A 9,580-nucleotide genomic window follows, 5' to 3' on the forward strand; every position below is an offset into this window, starting at 1 on the left:
TCGCTTTCAAGTTCATGCCAAATGAAGGTAAATATGGAGCAGAAGTGGCATGATGCATTTATATTAGTAAATTTACTGAAACAAAATAAAAGAAAACACAATGGACTGCAGGTAGAGAAGGGAAAAAAGTGGCCTTTGAATCCAGTTTTTATATACCCTTCATTCTATTTGAAGGTCAGCTCACTTTGGTTGGTGCAGCTCCTGAATGTAAATAGTTTATGTTGTTTAGCATTTTAAATACAAGCAGCAGTCTAGAAACTGCTGCTTTCTGAAGTCATTTTGTAGGCCCTTTAAGTGTCATTTTTAACCTTTTTCTCCAAAAAGATAAGTTCTTTTAATAAAAAAAGATGTAGTCTTCTGCCTTTTCTATTAGATGGATATATTTAGTCATCTATGGAGTGGTAAAAAAAAGAAAAGCTCCTGCAGCAGGTGATAAAAAGTGCCCAGGAAATCATTGGCACTAATAAGCAGAGCATCAGAGCCATTGTTAAAATGAAGAGTTTACACAGAGTCCAAGGAAGTCCAAAAACAATATCCACCTTGTTGCACCTCCAGACTTTGGCAGCATCAGGCAATAAGTCTCCTCAATTTGTTCAAACACCATCACAAGAAATTGCCTTTTTTTTTTTTTTTGCACACTGGATAAAACCGATTGTTTGATCCTAAAATGAAAAAAGAGTGAAGCTCGTGTCTACTATTGTAGTTTGGGACAAAGTGATAATTCAGCAACTCAAAATGATGCTTTATTAGCAGAAAACTCTGCCAAGGTTACGGCTGAGTTCTCACGCAGCAACAAAACCTTCAATTTCTTGGGGAGTAACATTGATGGTACCGGATAGCGGCTGAAACCATTGACTTTGAGCTTTATGCAGTGAGAAAACAGAGTGGAAAGCCAATGAAAATTGGAATACCTAATCACTACTGCCAAACACTCAGGCAATGTCAGAGGAGAATGGGGAGCTGGCTGCTTTACAGTTCCAGTTTGTTTAGGACTGTTGATGTTGACAGAGTAGGGACTGGTGCCTGCAAAGCCCGTTGCCAGGGCAACCGCAAGACTAGACTGGAGTTCTGTGCCGCTATCACCTGTCTTCACGCTTCCGTGGTCCTCAGTAAAAAGTAGATAGCTGAGTCCTGCTGCAGCTCCTTCTCCAGCAGTTAGAAAGTACAGTAATTGAACTTTTTTTTTCTTTCTTTTGAAGTGGACGGATGATGCCACCATGATTGTTGCTCTGAGATTTAAAGCTTGTAGGGAGTTGGACGCGGGCTCCGGACAAAAGACTTTGGAGCTGATAGATTTGGAGGCATTTTCCCGCCTGCCATGTTTATGAACCGAGAAAATCCTTAAAAGTCTGCCCGTAAAGACTAACAAGGTCAGTGGGCTGGGACTGCAAAAAGCTGTTTGCTGTAATTATAGTAATTTCTGGCTGTTGTGAAGGAAAGGTCAAACCTGTTTTCCTTGTGAGTTGTTGCTCACCGGTGGGTCGGTGACTTCAAACACATGCTGTGCAGATAAACAGCGCTGCAGCTGACTGAAGTTTAATAAAGGACGCAAAGTTTTCAAACTCCTATTTCAGAAAGTTTGAAACATATTATCCCTACATTTTACAAATCACTTAAAGATTAAAAGAAAATGTACAAACATACGCACCATTTATTAGGTTCTCAAACATGGGAGTCACAATTGTGATTCTTTGAAAACTTTATTTAAAAAAAGTGTCAAGATATTGCATTTATTCCAATTAATTACAGACAAATCAGCGTGTTATTTTTTTCAAAAAGTTGCATTAATCTCATTATTAATCTATAATTATGAACTCTTACATAAGGGATAATACCCCAATAAGGTGTCAGTTTTCAGAAATTAAATGATAACACAAAAGGGGCTGATTGCGTCAGACGGTTCTTTCTGCAAAGTCTATTAATTTATAAGAGCGTTATTCTGCTTAAACCATGATCACACAAAAGAAATAAATATTTAATCAGAAGTGGGTAAACTTTTTCACTGATGGGCAACAAAAGGTTCTAAAATTTGACTGAAGGGCCGAAGTGTTTTTGTAATCCACCTCAACAGAGGAACATGGAATCTGAACAAAAATCTGCTTTAATTTTCATTGGAAATTGATTTATACATTTCAAAACAGTACATTTTGAGTTTTTATTTCAAAACCGTTGCTTTTGTTCTCCTTTTAGAACCGATTGCACTAATGGGTTGATGTTCCTCAGGGAAAAACACAAATATAGAGAAACGCTGCATTGGAATGATTGGAAAAATGACTTAGAAAAGACATATGAAGGCCAGAAAAACAACAAAATCTTCCAACACAAAAATGTAGAGTAGCTTTCTGCAACAAACAAAGGTGAATGTATTGATAGTGTGCCATCTATGGAGAGACACCACAATTACTGGGAAAATGATACAAAAATATGAATTATCAGTATAACTTATTTCGGTTTGGTGGGCCAGATAAATAGTTTTATGGCTGTAGTTTTCCTACTAATGTATTAAATCAATTATTAGTAGAGGTGGGAATCTTGATGCACCTCACAATGATCAATTCAACCTATATCTGCATCTTTTATCTTTTCCACATTATCATTATGTCTTCTTTTTCTCCACCAAAGTGCATTTTTACATAAGACAAGATCAGTGAACTTGTTTAACCCTTTAAGGCCTAAGCCTCAAAATGTCCGCCTTGACTTTTCTGCTAATTTTGACTCTGAAAGGGTCATAGAATGTCCTACAAATGTGTGCTTTTGCCCCTTTTTCCAGAAGACATTGAATTTTCAATATAAATAATCATTTTACATTTTTTTTATTCTAAAATAGTGTTAGACCAATTTAAAAAGTAAAAAAACACAAAATTGAAATGTGATTTTTAGATTTTTTAGTGAGAAAAACAGTGCAAATGTACATGAAGAACAGATTTTGTTTGTTAAAAGATTAATTTTATTCAATGTCAAGCAATTTACAACAACATTTTTGTATATTTCCCTCTAAATGTGCAAAAAACAGGGCATAAAATGCCAAATATCTACAGGCGTTTTTGGTGACACAGTGGAGATCTGTCCTCTTTGGCTCCTCAAAGGTCTTGGTGATGCTGCCAGTGACAGTCCAAAGTCCCAAACTTCCAGGAAGTGCTCTTGGTGCAAAGTTTGCAGCATCAGTGGGAAAAGATTTCACCTGGTGATGGTTTTCTGTACTTAGAGATGGTTGGACACCTGGGATCCGTCTGGGGTTGAATCTCAGTGGATGAGGATCTCCATCAGATGGTTCTGAATCTCTTCCACTGTTGTTGATGTGATGAGCAGCTTTGATCTCTGACCAGATCACCAGAACCTCCAGCATCCTCACGTTTTCTCCTCTTTGGTCCTCCAGCATCATCAGCTGCAGCCCACAGGACACTTGAAGAAACATGGTTTTTATTTATTATGATATTTACTTCCTGAACAAACATAAATATATGCCTATTTTATAAGATTACTTATAATATATGAGTAAAAAATAATCTAACTGACATCTGAATGTCATTTCTCTCACACAGTTTGTGTTTCAGAGTAAAAACTAGCTAGCAACTGCTTGATTCCTTCAGGAAAAAACACGGAAATGCAGCTCCACAAACGTTACCTTTTCTCGCAAAAAATGACTCCTTCTTGTTGCTCCTTCAGTCCCAAAATCTTCTCTGAACCTCCATGAAGGTTATATTCCCCACGATGGTCGTCTTTCAGACATTTTTCTTATTTTTTTCGCCGTTATAAAAACTCTCTTCGACCGCTCCGGTCTCTGCATCTCTCCTCCGCTCCGTCTGTCTCACCGGTAAACAACGGAGCCCCCCGCGGGCTTCTGGGTAGAATTACCGTAATGAACCGATATTCACAAGAAAGCGCAATGTCTCAGCTTTCAGAAATTGTTGAAATTTTTAAAATAGAGCAAACGGTTCAGGAGTTACGGTAATTCAAAGAGCACGTGTCCAAATGTGTCTGGGGCGACACGTTCGCCCTTAAAGGGTTAACTCTTATGAGAAACATTACAATTTTGAGGTGAAAAAATTTTGAAATCAAAAATGTTTCACTGCATCTGAAAGGGAAACAAATTCCCTAAACTCAACAACTAAAAGTAACTTAATATTTGTTTTTAACATTTGACCAGCTTTAATGGAACACATTTTAACTCGAATCAAACAATATAGTGTTTAGCTATACTAAACATTTTTTACAACAATGTTAAACAGCCCTCATTCTCCACCACAGGAAATGGTCTCAAATCCTTCACTATAAAAGCTCCGATTGACTTTGTTATTCACTTTGCACTGTTGTCTTCCACTATTTGAAGTCTGTCCAGCAACATTTCAAACCTTTGTGAGATCTTTGTTCAAACTTTTGTTTATGGAAAAATCAAAACTACACAAATTCACATGGTCAAAAAACTTCCAATCTCTCAGGCTTTGATCTAAAACATGTAATCCTTGCCGTGACATGGCATTATTTAATTGGAAGAAAACATGGATGATTTTTACTTAAAGTCCTTAAAATATTCACCTTGTCAACATATGCTTAAAATTTTCAAATTAAATATATACAACTTTACTTCTAATATGTTTGCCTTCAACTAAAAAAATGACTAACTATAAAACGATGAATTTGTCTCCAACATTGTCGATGATAGAAATGTCTATAAAATATCCTATATGGTTTTTTGACCTTTGGAAATGATCGCAGCAGAACTTGTTAAACACTTTTACGCCGGCAGCACCCGAGCGGTTTCTACCCTCCTCTTCCGGGTGGAACCGTGCAATGCAATTTTACAAATTTGTCATTTTGGCTACATTTTTTTATTTAACACACCGCAAGACTTTAATAGAAACTGACTGTCCACTTTATAAAAGCCAAGATGTTTCCAAACAGTTGCTTTTAGTCAAATTGAGGTCAGTCGAATGACGAGATCTGAAAGGTTAGCTAGTGCTTGCCGATATGACGATACATATCGTGTAAGCGATAGAAAACCGTGCAAGTTCTCTTCAATTGTTTATATCGTTTCTAACTTAATTTGATCAATGATTACACCAAACTTCAATTGTGACTATTCAGTTATCTGTAACTTAAAAAAGTCAGTAAAGTAAGCTTTGGTACTTTTTTCAGAGACTGAAAATATATTTTATCGTTATCGTGATATATATTGTTATTGTGATATAAAATAATTTTTTACTGCGATATACAATTTTTCCATATCGGCCAGCACTAAGGTCAGCCAGGCTTGTTTCCTCTTCAAAAATGTGAAAAAAAAGACTCTGCTTTTAGTTCCGCTTGTTACTTTTACTTGAAATCTTATTCGTTTTTCGATTATTTAAAAAGCAAAAAGTAATAATTCAGAATCATCTATGGATTGTAATCGATGCATCTAATAATCAATTTCTTCTCCACCACTAGTTATTTGTACTTTAATTCTGTTATTGTTCAGGTTTAAAAAAATTCTCCCAAAAAGCGAAAATATTTGAATCAGAAAAGAAAACTTTTGTATATTTAAAGTAAAAAAAAAAAACAAATCCCACACAAACAATCAAATTCAGCAAACTGGTTAAACTGGTATGTCTTCTCTACGTACTTGCTGTTTTGATAAACTGTAGACTAAGTTTGTGCACAATAATTTTTGGATTGCTCAGAAACGTGTTCCTACTGCTTTTTAATGAGTTAAGTTAGAGCACTCTGGACTGGATGCTTAAAATGTTTTCATTAATTGTTTGAGATTGAAAATAAATCCCCTTTGGTGATGCAAAAGTAAAGATCTGTAACAATAAAAAACGTATTTTTGTTGTATTTTGAGGTTTAATGTGCCACAAGGTCACTGATTTAAATGAAAATACCTCAAAGTTAGACTTTTTACAGCAATTATTAAGTTAGATTAATTAGACTAATTACATGTCATAGTTAATTAATTGCACAAAGCTATTAATCATATGACAGCACTAAAAAATTCACTTTTTGAAATGGATAATTTCACAGATCCATATCAAGATTGATAAAAACAGTGATCTATTTAAGAAGATGTATAGTTTTCCAGCGTGAAGGTCTCTTTGCTGGCACAAGTGACAAAACAAATCTTTTTTTTTCAAAGGACAACACATTATTATTGGGTTATCTTGAGAAAACAAAAGCCAGAGTTCTTGAGATAGTGAGATAAATTACTTTGTCACCTTGTACAAACAAGCGTGGTTATCTGATGATAAAAGTTATTTTCTAGAGATTACAGCATCAATATAAATGACTGCAGGCGTTGTCTAACTCTGCTTCTGCAATGCAAGACTACAAAAGAAAATACAAGCTTGTGCAACTCTTCTCTCAATTGGCATAAAGAAACATTATTTCTAAATATGAAGAAAAGGGAAAAAGCTGTGTCTTTGACCTCTTTTATTTTCTAAAGGCTTGTTGAGAGCAGTGCCTGGCATGATACTGCTATCTTAAATGTGAGGAGGTCTAAAGTCAAAGGGGTGAAAACGTTCAAGCTCATACCATTCCATTGGCAGATTGGGGCCACCCCGCCCCCTCCTTAACCCTTATTTTAAGCTCTTCTGAGGTTTGAGTTAGAAATGTATTTTCCAATATGCTTTTTATGACTACAGTACAAGTATTGCAATTTTGTGAAACACCAAACTTAAAGACCCACTCTGGTTATCTTTAGATCTCTTGTAAAAGAGTTCTCAGTGTCAATAATTTATGATTATCCCAAAATCAAAAACTTGTATCATTTTTTGGGACATAGTTTCTGCAGAGCAGCTTATTAGAAATTTGCTTCTGAGTTGTGGATGCAAAAGACAAAAGTGGAGCAAAGCCACAAGACGACAAGAAGAACCACAGCACAAATGAATAACAGAAAAGGTTTCATTCTGTTTCAAGCTATTGGCGCTTCAATAGCTTGAAATTTTGAGCATTAACCCGAGAGGGGATAGATAAACCAAAACTGGAGGGATCTTTTTATCATTGTCTTAACTAACTATTGCATTCTTTTTATCATTGTCTTGATTTAAAATAAAAACATCATAGCCCAAGGAGTTGAAGTACTATGGCGCCAGGGGCTCTCTGTTTCCCTGGCAGCCAACCCGACGGACCAGCATAGCAACCTCTGGTATCTAGGGGCCTACAGCCTGGTCGGCAGCAAACTAGCTCAGCCGGACCCTGGGTGGCGACGCTTACCTGCTCTCTGGATAGCGTAGCGGGCTGATCGCTCCAGCCCCATGGGCTCTGTGACAGGCTGGCGTGTTTCCCACCTTCACCCAACAGTAACTGGAGACTGTCCCGTCTCTGGAAACCCTGCGTCTTTCTATTGGTTTAACATTGAAACTTGATAAATCCGCCACTCAAATTACGTCTGGTGTGAATGCACCTTTAACTTGATGTCGGTCCGCTTCCGGCGTTTTGTACTGGTACACATCTGGTAAGGGTGTGATGTCTGGTACCGGAGATTGTGGAGCTCTGATTCTATTGGAAAAGCCAGCATGTCAAAAACCGATGAAGCCCATACTCAAGAAGCCAATAGCATGAAAATGAATTCAACTTTTTTTTTTTTTTTTAAGTCTGTTATTCATTTCATTGTATTTTTTTTTGTTTTGTTTTTGTCGTTGTGCTTTTACTGTTGTCATCTTTTTGTGTCCTTTGCCTTTCTGTGAGGCTCAGAAATACTCAGAAATGCAATTTTAAGTACTCCATAATAAATAAATAAATAAAAAATCAATGAAAAATTGAAAACACGATTTTCATCTGAGTGGGTCTTTAAAATTCTTGTTTTTTAATTATGACATGGAGTTTAATTTATAATCATATCACATGTAAAAACAGGTTTGGTGCAATTCATGGATCCTCTTGGCTATATCAGAAAGAAGTGAGCGCACTTCAGAACAGTAAACGTTCACCTCCTTTTTTAGGCCAAACACAAACAGGTGATCCTAGCCTGCTATGGAAATCGCCCGGCTGCAGGGAGACATTAGGTCGAAGAATGAAACTCTTTTCTGATCTAGTGAACTTGTGGTATTCACTGTGGCTGCCTGCCAAAAGATACTGCAGAAAGGGCAAATCCTTTCCGCTGAGGATGAATGGTTGGACAAAATTATTAAACTTTTCCCTGTTAATCACTTCACTATCAGCTGACTTTCTAATCAGTGGCACTGCTGTGATTTAAAGGGCTGGCTTTTTAATAAAAAAGGGGGCACATAGTGTTGGATATGTGCTGAAGAGCTGAAGTGGAATGGGAGCAATCTACCAAAAGCAATGCTACATGGTAAATGGTGTTGTGATTGAGAACATTATTCACTGAGTGGCTTATTTAAGCCTTCTTTAGACCACTTATTATCTTTTTTTTCCCCTCTAATACCCTTTTAGAGTGGCAAACTGTGCACGGATTTTAATCAGGAGAATCAGTCAAAGCCTCATCAGACTATCATTTCCTGGAATTTATTCATCATGTGGGAGCAGAAATTCCTATTTCCTTTTTACTTCCTTCTTTTTAGTTTGTTTGTTTTTTAGAGTTTTTATGATGTTTGTGGCTGGATGAATGATTGACAGGATTTCCCTGGCTTTGATTTAAAATATTTTTGAACGTTTTCTTTTTTGTCTTTATGAAGCTTTTTACGTAATTATGGAAAAATAAACATCTGGCATTTCCACTGGTTAAATTTTACAGTATTAGTTTTAACCAGAATACATGGAAAATCTGTATTATTTTCAGTACAAAGTCAGCTTTGAGAGTAAGATGCATGCTATACACTCACTTTCTTTAAAGTTGGAATGTTACTGTAAAAATAATTCAGTACAGTTTTTTACTATTTATGCTTTATTTTTTTTCTTGTTGTAGCAGTGCTTTCTGCACATGTTCAGCACAAATCTGGGTCTCCCTGTGCCAGTCCCCAGCCCGGATTAAATATGGGATCGTGTCAGGAAAGCTTTCTGCCAAATAATCTGTGCTAATCAGTGAAAGTCACTGTGGCGACCCCTGATGGGATAAGCCGAAAACATTTTATTTCAACATTTATGAACACTACACAGGATTATTAGACATGTATATAGAAATTAGGAGTAAAAGTGTCATTACTTTATAAATTCCTAGAGTGGGTTCTGTTTTTAAAAATGTTAAAACATGTATCTAATACTGTGTTCAATTCAATGCCATTATTATTTACCTGAAAACAGTCAAAACTTGTAGCTATGTGTAGACATGAGAGTTTCGATTGTGGACGCACGTTTATAGACTTTTCAATGAAAGTTCCTGTTTGAACGCGGTTGCTGAATGCAGTGTGAACATAGCTTAAGGCAGAGATCTGCAACCAGCGGCTCCAGAGCCACATGTGGCTCTTTTATCTCTCCATGGTGGCTCTCTGGCTGAAAAAAAAGAAAATAATAGTAATTTTCAAAAAATTCAGAGTTTAACTTCTATTTTAGCAACATACTAACATTTTTGACTAATTTGGTTTACTGAGGAATTTGAGGCAATTTTGCAGTTCAGCTAGTAATTAAATAACAAGCTAGTTTTTTGGCTAATTTGGCCTCTAATGAGTTTTTTATGCTAATTTTAAGTTTAGCTAATATTTTAGCAATA

This window comes from Oryzias melastigma, linkage group LG14 (assembly GCF_002922805.2).
Source record: "Oryzias melastigma strain HK-1 linkage group LG14, ASM292280v2, whole genome shotgun sequence".
NCBI lineage: Eukaryota > Metazoa > Chordata > Actinopteri > Beloniformes > Adrianichthyidae > Oryzias > Oryzias melastigma.